This window comes from Chrysemys picta, chromosome 3, assembly GCF_011386835.1.
Source record: "Chrysemys picta bellii isolate R12L10 chromosome 3, ASM1138683v2, whole genome shotgun sequence".
NCBI classification, from domain to species: Eukaryota; Metazoa; Chordata; order Testudines; family Emydidae; genus Chrysemys; species Chrysemys picta.
This window is the reverse complement of record NC_088793.1, coordinates 13,930,575-13,942,243: the sequence shown is the minus strand read 5'-3', so window position 1 is coordinate 13,942,243 and position 11,669 is coordinate 13,930,575. Positions and strand designations below refer to the sequence as shown.

Here is an 11,669-nt window from a genome sequence, read left to right as displayed (position 1 = left end):
ATTAGACCCTGAATCTGTGTCTGGCTCAGCAAGACAGGGTGCTGGAGTCCTGAGCTGGCAGGGAAAACAGAAGCAGGGGTAGTCTTTGCACATCGGGTGGCAGCTCCTAAGGGGTTTCTGTGATCCAACCCGTCACACTCGTCATTGGAGGTTTTTCAGAACAGCTGGACAAACACCTGTCAGGGCTGGTCTAGGGTTACCTGGCCCTGCCACAACGCAGGGGGCTGGACTTGATGACTTCTCAGGTCCCTTCCAACCCTATGTTGCTATGATTCTACGATAAAAGACGTGACCCCACAGTCAGTGACTTTGTGGGATACCCTGCCCGTGGGGAAAGTTTCTTCCTGACCTGAGTGAGAGGGTGGCTTATGCCCTGAAGCATGAGGGTTTCCCAGAGCTACTGTGTGTCATTACTACAGGTGAAAAAACAGGGAAATGACAAAGCCTGTTAGCAGGCTCCCAGCTGTACTTTGTGGTCTCATTACACTCTTCCGCTTTGTTAATCAGTAGGATCCCATGGTAGCTAGCGTGGGGACTTGCACAGCGATTGCGAGTTAAAAGCGCTGAGCTGTGCTGAGCTCCCCAATGTGTGTGTGACTGAGGCTGGTCTCTTCTAGGGGCCTCTCTAGGAGCAATCAAAGGAATCAGAATAATTAAAGTAGGAAAACCAAAGCCCAACCCCACCCATCTCCCTACCAAGAATCCTTTGCTAGGGCTGCAATCCCGGTACTGCCGTTTGCATTGGACATCAACAGCAATCTGGATTTGCCTGGCTGTGACCTACTCACGGGCCCTAGACAGGATCCTTGCTTCAGCCTCCTCATCAGTTGGAGGTAATTGGCTGATTGTTTAACTCTAGGATCCTTTACATTCTTCTCTGCTAGACGGCTGCTTTGCAACCCAAAAGAGCCAGCCAGGAGCAGATGCTGATGCTTTTGATGCTCCCAGTGGGAAGGCTGTTACAGGTAGAAGTTATGGAGTGGTGAATGAGAGAACGAGGCGGTATATGGAGGTGGGGTTGAATGGAGGGGTGGTAGCAGCAGATGAATGGAGTCTCTTGGTGAGTGGAGGCGGTATGTGGAGGTGGGGCTGATTGGAGGGGTGATAGCAGCAGATGAATGGAGTCTCTTGGTGAGTGGAGGCGGTATGTGGAGGTGGGGTTGAATGGAGGGGTGGTAGCAGCAGATGAATGGAGTCTCTTGGTGAGTGGAGGCGGTATGTGGAGGTGGGGTTGAATGGAGGGGTGGTAGCAGCAGATGAATGGAGTCTCTTGGTGAGTGGAGGCGGTATGTGGAGGTGGGGCTGATTGGAGGGGTGGTAGCAGCAGATGAATGGAGTCTCTTGGTGAGTGGAGGCGGTATGTGGAGGTGGGGCTGATTGGAGGGGTGGTAGCAGCAGATGAATGGAGTCTCTTGGTGAGTGGAGGCGGTATGTGGAGGTGGGGTTGAATGGAGGGGTGGTAGCAGCAGATGAATGGAGTCTCTTGGTGAGTGGAGGCGGTATGTGGAGGTGGGGCTGATTGGAGGGGTGGTAGCAGCAGATGAATGGAGTCTCTTGGTGAGTGGAGGCGGTATGTGGAGGTGGGGTTGAATGGAGGGGTGGTAGCTCCATTAATCTCTTGGGTTTTTGCTGTTTTTAGTCCAGCAGCCAAAGCAGGCGTAGCACACTGCAGGTTTCCCCGAGGATCCCTGACATGCCGTACAAGGGGAACTCCTGCCCCTCAGTGTATGTGAAATCTTCAAGTTAAACGCATTGTAATGGGCTAAACTCAGAGTCTTGTGGTTGGACTGTGTACTACCATTGGAGCAGCACCCATGCTATGGGGGATTTGGGAATTCCGAGGAGGGATCTGAGATCTGAAGCAGGTGTTCCATTCTGTTCGTAAGGGCTTCTGTGGCACTTTGGTGCAATGTAGGATAATGCTTTTTAGGCCCAGGAGAAAAATCGCTCAGTCGTACGCATTTACTGCCCCAGCAGTTCACACCCCTCTGTCTCCACCGGAAAACCCTTGTCCTAGTTCCAGCTTCTTTGCTCCCGCGGGTGGATCCCGGTAGCTTTCTGGACATGTATTGGTTATTGTGTAACTTAAGGGCAGACTCACCTGTGGGATGCAGCAGTACATTCCGTCTTCCCTCTCCCGTCTAGCTCTTTATTCCCCGGGCTCTGACCCCATCGCAGATCCCTAGCGGAAGCATCGCTACTGTGTCTAATTACCTGTGGACGTATACTGGGCCGTTCGCCCTCTCTGAGTGAGTTGGCCTAGGCTGTCATTTAAGGCACTAGAGAGTCTCTGAGCTTCACGTGGGTGTGCAGAGTGGGCGTGTATAAGGACCCCCCCCCCAACCTCCTTTACACGATGGCCAGAGTCATCATCATTGAGTGCTAGGCCGGGACTTGGGTTGAGAAGGAGCAATGGTCCTTCAAGTGGGTTTGGTGTCTGTGCTCTCCTTGAGCCGCGTGGGACGGAGCAGCTCCTAGCCATGCCTACCTAATGGTTGTGCCTCGTGATAAAACCTTAATGAAACAGGGCGGTGATTTGCTCTCCTGCTGCCACGCGCCAGATATGCTGTGACCCAGGAGTGTGAAAATGCAGAGTTTCTTCCCCTGCTCCACGTTCTCTGAGGAATGCTCCTCCGTATCTCCTGTCCGTCGCTTTAAAACATGATCGCAGATCTGACTGTCAGTCAGCACCCGAGTTGCAGCTCCTTTGAGGCAGGTCCTTGGCCGCAGGGACGAGCGCTTGTCACATGGAGGAGCGTGTGGGCAAAGGTGGCGTTAAGCCGTCCTCGTACCTGCCCGGTCCTGGGGCCACTCTTCATTGGGCTGGATCCCAGCACTCGACAGAGGAGCTGATCTAATCTGTCCCTGTTGCCAAAAGCCCCCCAATGGAGCTAGGTAGCCAGGGGAAGCTGTGGTAGAGGGATGCCTTGTCCACGCTCACTGCACTGGCTGTAGGAGCCGCTGTGTTGTCTGTACAGCAGCTGCAGACACGCGTGTTCAGGGACTGATCCGTCCTTAGGGCAGCTTTAGCCCAAAGCCCCAGGATCTGGCCCTTCTGCCCCATCCTGTTGTAGTTGATGGCATCCAGAGCAGTGCAGGGAACTGACTTCCCTGCTCTGGTTCCATCGGCCGTAAGAGGGAGTCAGAGCCCGGCACTCCGGACATTCCCACCGTTGGCTGGAAACGCCGCGCTCTGTGATCTCTGCACGGGTGGGCCCAAATGCTGTGTGCCTGGCAGGAGTTCCTCAGCATGGCATTAAAGATCCCCACAGGTAACAGAACACAGCGAGTGGGGCCCACGGTTGGTGTGACATTCACGGCTCTCACAGCCCTTGGTGGTGAGCAGTGGTGAGACCTCCTCTGGAACATAGAGCGCAATGCTGGTCTGCCATGTGCAAGGCCCTACCAAATTCTGTCCTCTGTCCTCTGGGTTTCTGTGCCTTGGGGAGAGCCAACAGGTTCAGGGGACACCTACACTGAACACTGTCCCAACATTTTCCACAGGAGTTCGTCCTGGACGATATCTCGCTGCTGAGGGTGACCTGGGAAGCAAGGGAGGGTCTTCTACTGCAATGTGGCTTCCGCCCTGGCCCATATGCAGCTTGCCTGTGTGCAGCAATGGTTCCCCCGCCCCTCGCAGCACAGTGGCGTGGACACGTTATCCTGGCTGGGACAAGGAACACGGTGGCTCTCCCGATAAACCTGCGCAAGCGCATTGCACACGTTCTGGATGAGACATTCGAGGAGATTACCGAGGCTGATTACCGTGATGTGATAAACCACATCAATGCACTATTCCGCATCTAGGCATGCATGCCTAACCCTCCTCTCCCAAAGAGCCCGCACCGAAAAAATTCCTTCCCGGAAAAAAAAAAACGCTTACCGGGAACCTGCTCTTCTGTTTGTCCTCCACCAAGTACCGGCTGCTGCGACTGGCTACCTTCCTCCTGGCTCGAGAAGAGCTCCTGGCTGCATGGCTCCAGAGATTCCGGGGTGTCTCCATCCGGCCCACCACCATCACTCCCGTTTTCCTCTTCCTCCTCCTCTTCCTCCTCCCCCCCCACACCGGCTCTGAAGTGTCCATGGTGGTGCTCAGAGTGGAGGTGGGGTTAACCCCAAGTATCGCATCCAGCTCTTTGTAGAATCGGCAGGTCGCGGGGGGAGGACCCGAGCGGCCGTTTGCGTCGCGGGCTTTGCGGTAGGCACTCCGCAGCTCCTTCACTTTAATCCTGCACTGCAGGGCGTCCCGGTCATGGTCCCTTTCCATCATGGCCGTTGATACCTTCCCGAAGGTATCGTAATTCCTACGGCTGGAGCGCAGCTGGGACTGGACAGCTTCCTCCCCCCCAAACACTGATGAGGTCCAGCAACTCGCCATTGCTCCATGCTGGGGCTCGCTTGGTGCGTGGAGGCCTGGTCACCTGGAAAGATTCGCTGATAGCACTCCACGCCACGCCGGGCTGAGCAAACAGGAAGGGGATTTTTAAAATTCCCGGGGAATGTAAAGGGTCAGTCACATGGTTGGTTATCTGAGGCCAGGGCAGTAGAGTTTGAACTGATGACCAGAGTGGCTAGAACAGGCATTGTGGGATACTGCCGAATGATTCTGGAGCATTCTGAAGTGAAATGAATTATATTAAAGAAATAGAATGAATTAAAGAATGCTGTATGTACCTTTAAGTAGAAATGAGAAATGCTGCAAGCCAGGGGGGCAGGAAAGCAGACATTAACTGCTTAACTTGCCACTTAAGGGCAATTGGTGAAGCATTAGTCTTAGATCGATAAGAGTTAACAAGGAAGCAGGTTATGCAGATTGTGCTCCATGCATATTTTACAATTTTGCTCTCTCTGTCCCTTTGTTTAGTTTGCACCCTTTTATCTGTATAAATAAGACTGTTTGAATCTTGCATGGAGGCTCACATTATCTGAATGTATTAGCAGAGCGCTGTGCTAATAAAACAGAGTGGTCTGACAAACTATGAGTCCTGAGTCTAACGTTGACAGTTGCTTCCCTCTCTCTTGCTGAACTTTACTCTTTTGTGTTTTTAGCTTCCCCCATTCACTCTACAGCAATGCTTCTTTTACCTAAGCTAAAGATCCCTGTGTGACGTTGTGCAGTCTATATGGTTTTATAAAAACATGATAATAAGTGAATAGTGTGATCATCCTATTTGTAGAAATGTACCGCTCTTGTATCTAAAACTAGAAATATAAAACATAACTCTGAGGGCCTATTGTAATTATGTAAAGTGTGGGCCATTAATGATGGTTTGGAATCTTGACGACTCCCATTAACAAGGACCATTGTCTGCAGATGGCTGTGTTTACCTGTTAGTCTTCCTGTATATGTGTGTGCTGGCAAGTGGGCAATGAAGTCTTGCAGTGACATGTGATCATGTCACCTGAACTGGAATCCATCTTTAACCTGATGCTTTTCCAGTGAGCGGGGCTGGAAACCCAGAGGGACAAAGGGTTCCCGCCTTATGCAAAAGATTTATAAAGGGGTGGAAGAGAACAGAGGGGAGAGGAGCCATCATGAAGAATCCCCTAGCTATCACCTGAGCTGCAACAAGAGCTGTACCAAGAGAAAGAATTCTGCCCAGGCCTGGAAGAAGTCCAGTCTGAGAAAAAGCTTACTGAAGCATCTCTGAGGGTGAGATTATCTGTCTTCAGTTTGATTAGACATTGATTTGCACATTTTATTTTATTTTGCTTGGTGACTTACTTTGTTCTGTCTGTTACTACTTGGAACCACTTAAATCCTATTTTCTGTATTTAATAAAATCACTTTTTATTTAGTAATTTACTCAGAGTATGTATTAATACCTGGGGGAGCAAACAACTGTGCATATCTCTCTATCACTGTTATAGAGGGGGAACAATTTATGAGTTTGCCCTGCATAAGCCTTATGCAGGGTAAAACGGATTTATCTGGGTTTAGACCCCATTGGGAGTTGGGCATCTGAGTGCTAAAGACAAGCACACTTCTGTGAGCTGTTTTCGGGTAAACTTGCAGCTCTGGGACAAGTGATTCAGACCCTGGGTCTGTGTTGGAGCAGACGGGAGTGTCCGGCTCAGCTCACCCTGGCTCAGGGTGCTGGAGTCCTGAGCTAGCAGGGAAAACAGGAGCAGGGGTAGTCTTGGTATATTAGGTGGCAGCTCCCAAGGGGGTTTCTGCGATCCAACCCGTCACACCCTGCAACGCCCAAAATACTGTGCGGATTGCTCATCAAGTAGGTTACTGCCAGTGCAATTGTGTTGTGAGATTGGGGATAGGGACGTGCTGAATCTGGGACACATAAGGGTAACAGCTCGAAAGTGCTGCTTGACCCAGTCCATGGAGCCCAGGGGAATATAAGGGAGGACAGCTTGAAAGTGCTGCTTCATCCAACCCAGAGACATATAAGGGGTCAGCTTGACAGTGCTGATTGACCCGGTCCGCTCAGACTTGCTTTGTTAATGTATGTGGGGTGTGGGTGTGTTCATCTGGTTCTGAGGCTGGAGAAACCCAGCCCTGGGGAACCTAGGTCCTGCAGGATAGCTCCATTGGGAGGGGACTTGCAGAAGGGAGAAGTAGAGCTTCATATAAAAACACAAATGACACAAACAGTACACTAATAGAATTACAGAATCCCCTTCCCCAGAAGAGTAACCCGAATAAATGAGCATACCCCAAAGTAATGGGCACATCTGGTAACAAGACCATAATCCACCCAGTCCTAATTGCAATCCATTCATAGTCAGCCATGTCAAGCAATGATCCCCAGCCCTACATCTCCAGGGGACTGTGTATGGACATGCACTGCTGTCCTCTGTTGAACAAAGCACATCAGACCAGATTAAGTATCTATTAGATTCTATTGTTTTCCTCTGAATAGCAGAGGAGCTGCTCCTTTCCCTCCTCAAGGGCTGCATATCTGGAGCTCAGGGTCATGGGCCCCATTTCCAACTGCCACAGGTAAGTGGATGGCTAACGAGTGTGATGCCGCCTGTGTATCCATCCATGGAGCATTATGAATGGATCTGCAGAGCAGTGGGTTTGAGAGGAACTTGATTAATGGCAGGAAAATGCCAAAGAGTCTAAAACCAATAAAACTGATAAACCCTGGGATGAAATGTAGCAAAAGCCATTCCTATCGGCTCCGGGTTTCTGTTGGGATATTCAGAGGACCAGAAAATGTAAGTGGGTGATTTAAATTATCTGCAGTTAATTTAACTCCATAGTTAATCCATGGACCACAAATCTTCAATTACTGGAAGAAACTCTTCCACTCAAGAGAGAAAGGCGAATGACGCGGGTGGAACTGAGACTGGATTGATTATAGCCTGATCAGGCGTATGTGTGACTTGGGTTTGAAGGCAACAGTCCTGAGGTTCGTTCTCATCATAAAAAATACCAGGCAGTTCGGCAAGATGATCTGTCCCCTGCGCAGGTCTAGAGTCGCCAAGGGTGCTGCAGAGCCGAGCAGAGCGGGATGCAGCAGCAGAGCTCAGCGGAGAGGGGCAGAGCAGAGGGCAGTTGCACGTCAGGACTGAGAGTTGTGTGTTCAAGCCCATCACCCTCCAGGTGCATTGTTTGGACTGGACTAGCAGGGGTGTGGCAGGCCACGGAGGATGGCTGATGCCTTGACACAGAGCTGTGTTGATGGTGCCCGCTGGATGCTAGGGAGATGGTGGGCTCCTTCTGTTAGTGGGCATGCTGGCAGGGTGGGATTCGATAGTATGGAAAACGGAAGTAGTATTACTTCTGGGTTCAAGGCGGACACATGATCGGAAGCAAAGTGTGTCATTTGACCCCTCTAAGAACTCCTCCCACTTCCCTATACCAATCAGGAGGGCTGTCAGCCACACAAGACTGCCCCGAGAGCAGATTTGACCAATCGGGGGTGTCCCGGGGCGGGGTGACCAACCCGGAAGTGGATAATGTGACCTCTCTAAGCACTCTTCCCACCGCCCTCTACCAATCGTGATGGGTTTCGGTCGCATAGGACCGCCCCGAGAGCAGATTTCACCAATCGGGGGTGTTCCAGGGCGGGGTGACCAGCCCAGAAGAGGGTCGTGTGACCCCTTTAAAAAGTCCTCCCAGTGCCCTCTGCCAATCAGAGTGCAGCACCATCACCCCATAAGTCCCAGCGCCGGGGCAGAAGAGGCCATCTTTTCCCAGGAACGCGTGCTTTAGAAATCGTGGAAACATGGAGTCCTTCACCACCCCCGTGAGAACTTCGGACTTTGTTTTAGCCCTGATGGCCTTTGACCATCCGTGGAGAAAGCGCTACATCAGTGACAGTTCTGAGGAGGAGGAGGGAGCGACCGAGGGGAGCCCTTTGGCCCAGCCGTTGATGGATACGCCGGAACCCGAAACCCAACTGCTTGTGAGACACCCCGATGAGCGTGGTGGCCTCTTGTCGTCCACCCCCATGGAGGAGGAAGGCGAACACAGCTCGGGGGAGTCACCGGAGGACAAGGTGAATGGAAAAGACATCGCTCAGGTAAATGAATGATTAAGAAGTGACAGTTGATGATGGGGTGTAATGGGGTTAGGAACCAGTGGGTTGTGTAAATCTAAAAACAAGCAGTGGGGTGCTTACTTTCTTTTCTGAAAATCTCTCAACAGCTCGACAATGTCTTTCTAGAGGCCTTTGTGTTTGTGTGGTTGGTCTTTACCAGAATCTTTTGTTTTGTCCTTGGGTTTGACGTATATGAGGTTTGGGCTGCCCTGATGCTTCATCTGCACTCTCGTGCTCAGGGCCAGCGCAACCCATTAGGCGACCTAGGTGGTCGCCTAGGGCGCTCCAATTTAGGGGGCGGCGACTGCGGCGGTATTTCAGCGGCAGGACCTTCCGCCGCCTCTGTGGAGGGGCGGCATTTCGGGGCGGGACCTTCCGCCCCCTAGGGCGGCAGAAAAACTGGCGGCGCTCCTGCTTGTGTTGTTTTGTGTTAGCGTTGTTAAAGGTCTGAAAGCAGATTCCTGGTTCTTTGGCTGTTCTGGTGGAGCTTCGACTACAGCATTGTCAGGAAAGCTGCCCGTGCCTATGAGGGGGGAGAAAAGACATTTTACGAAACTGAACTTTACCATCTTTCTCACCCACACCTATGGATTTATTTAAAATACAAAACCTCATGAAACAAATAAGCAAAATATATTTACTGGGCTTCATCCATCCATCAGTCATTGATGCTGGTGAATTTTCCTTTTCAGCTGTCTCTTTCCTTTTTCTTTTGAGCTTGTTTACCCTCTCATGTTTTGACCGTACTGTGAAGCAAACAACATTATAATAAAACACATGAAACTGTCTTGTAAACTTAAAAAAATAAAATATTCGTTAGGGTGTTTTTCTATTTGAAAAGTCACAGCTTTAAAACAAAATAATCCATTTCATGCTGCACAACAAACACAGGTTTTGAGTTTATTTCTACCGCTTTAAAAAACAAACCCACAAACATTTTTTAAAAGACATCTCATTTTGCAAAATAAAAACCAAACTGCTTTTAAAATCCATTGAAAATACTTTTCAATAAACATGGTTGTTCTGTCCACCACCACCTCGCCCCCACCCCTGCCATGTGTGTTTGGGCCTTCAGGTTAAAGAACAAGCAAACATGTTAAGTTAGGATTACCCCCAAATCCCTATACAACCAGTGTAATACCTGAAGGTTTTTTTTTTTTTTAATTTAAGAGTATTAAGCACATCTATAGTTAAAATGGTTTTTACCTTGGCCTGGTGGTGAAATGCAGCTTAAAGTTCCTGGTTCCATGCTAAACAGATCACACTGCAATAAAGCCAGGCACCATTATTTACTAAGACAGCATGGCCAAAGAATGGCATTATAGAATATCTATTTTCAGAGTTCAAAACAGGGCGCATACCTCCTCTTGCAGTCCAGCAGCAATTCAAGAGCGTTTCTGTTGGAAGAGACAGGCTCCAAGCTCCCTGAGGTTTTTGTACCATCCTAACTCTTTGTTTCAAAATAGTCAGCAGGTTGATGGGCTGACCCCTCCCTAGCATTCCCTTTTGTGGTCTGGGCTGGGGGAATAAGTTGTCTGCACAACTGGGCTGCTTTTCTTTTCTTTTCTTTTTTTCCTTTCACTTCAAATATATTTTTCTGTAGGGCCTCTTACAGTGCCCATTCCAAGTGGGGGCCCTTTGCAGATCTCAATGAATGTCTTGGGGGCTTGTTTTTTATCAAGGTCCCCCCTGGCGCTAAATGTTCTTGGGTTAGGCACAGACATTGCATAGCATAACCTATGGCTATTACAGTGTTTAATAGGATTTCCAAACACAGCTCAGCACACAGGCCCCAGAGCTTGCAGTTTATATCCACTGAAGTCCAAGTCACACAGTCATGGTGCCGTTGGGCTGGCGCATCTATGACACAGTCGTCACAATCTTCAAAAAGCTTTTCCCTAAGGCAGTGATTAAGGACAGCATAAACAGCAACGCGTACAATAGTCCGCAGGACTTTTTTTACGTTCACAGCGTGGCACTGGCTCAGTTAGTTCCATGCCAAGCCTCCTCCTAAACTCCTCATAGCCATCATCCTCGGAGTCCTCTTCAACAATTTGTATCGGCGTTGAGCAAAACCAAGGTGGGCCCAGTTCATCTTCGCTGCTTCATGCAACGCTGTCCAGGGCCTCCTGCTCCTCTAGAAAGCCATCGTCGAGCTGTCGAGAGATTTTCAGAAAAGAAACAGTGTAAATTCCCACTACTTGTTTTTAAATTTACACAAACCCCCCACTCCCCAGTTCCTAACCCCATTATACCCCATCATCAACCATCACTTCTTAATAATTCATTTACCTGAGCGACGTCTTTTCCATTCACCTTGTCCTCTGGTGACTCCCCTGAGCTGTGTTCGCCTTCCTCCTCAATGGGGGTGGACGACAAGAGGCCACCACGCTCATCGGGGTGTCTCACAAGCAATTGGGTTTCGGGTTCTGGTGTATCCATCAATGGCTGGGCCAAAGGGCTCCCCTCGGTCGCTCCCTCCTCCTCCTCCTCGCAACTGTAGCTGATGTAGCGCTTTCTCCGCGATGGTCAAAGGCCCTCGGGGCTAAAACAAAGTCCGAAGTTCTCACGGGAGTGGTGAAGGAGTCCATGTTTCCACGATTTCTAAAGCACGCGTTCCTGGTAAAAGATGGCCTCTTCTGCCCCGGCACTGGGACTTATGGGGTGATGGTGCTGCACTCTGATTGGCAGAGGGTGCTGGGAGGAGTTTTTAGAGGGGTCACATGACCCTCTTCTGGGCGGGTCACCCCGCCCTAGAACACCCCCGATTGGTCAAATCTGCTTTCGGGGCAGTCCTATATGACCGAAACCCATCACGATTGGTAGAGGGCGGTGGGAGGATTTCTTAGAGAGGTCACATTATCCACTTCCGAACGGGTCACCCTGCCCTGGAACATCCCCGATTGGTCAAATCTGCTCTCGGGGCGGTCCTATGCGACTGAAACCCATCGTGATTGGTAGAAGGCGGTAGGAGGAGTTCTTAGAGGGGTCACATGAACCCTTTCCGGATGGGTCATCCCGCCCTAGAACACCCCCGATTGGTCAAATCTGCTCTCGGGGCAGTCCTATATGACAGAAACCCATCACGATTGGTAGAGGGTGGTGGGAGGAGTTCTTAGAGAGGTCACATTATCCACTTCCGGACGGGTCACCCCATCCTGG

General features: G+C 50.4%; 1 long non-coding RNA gene across 1 annotated transcript; it reads right to left on the bottom strand.

The window, feature by feature from the left end:
* Nucleotides 1-9,147: 9,147 nt before the first annotated feature.
* On the bottom strand, nt 9,148-9,980 carry LOC135982015 (uncharacterized). The gene is made up of 3 exons (XR_010599214.1): nt 9,869-9,980; nt 9,714-9,771; nt 9,148-9,253 (listed from the first exon to the last, which is right to left on the bottom strand). It is a non-coding gene; the product is annotated as an uncharacterized LOC135982015 (long non-coding RNA).
* Nucleotides 9,981-11,669: the final 1,689 nt, after the last annotated feature.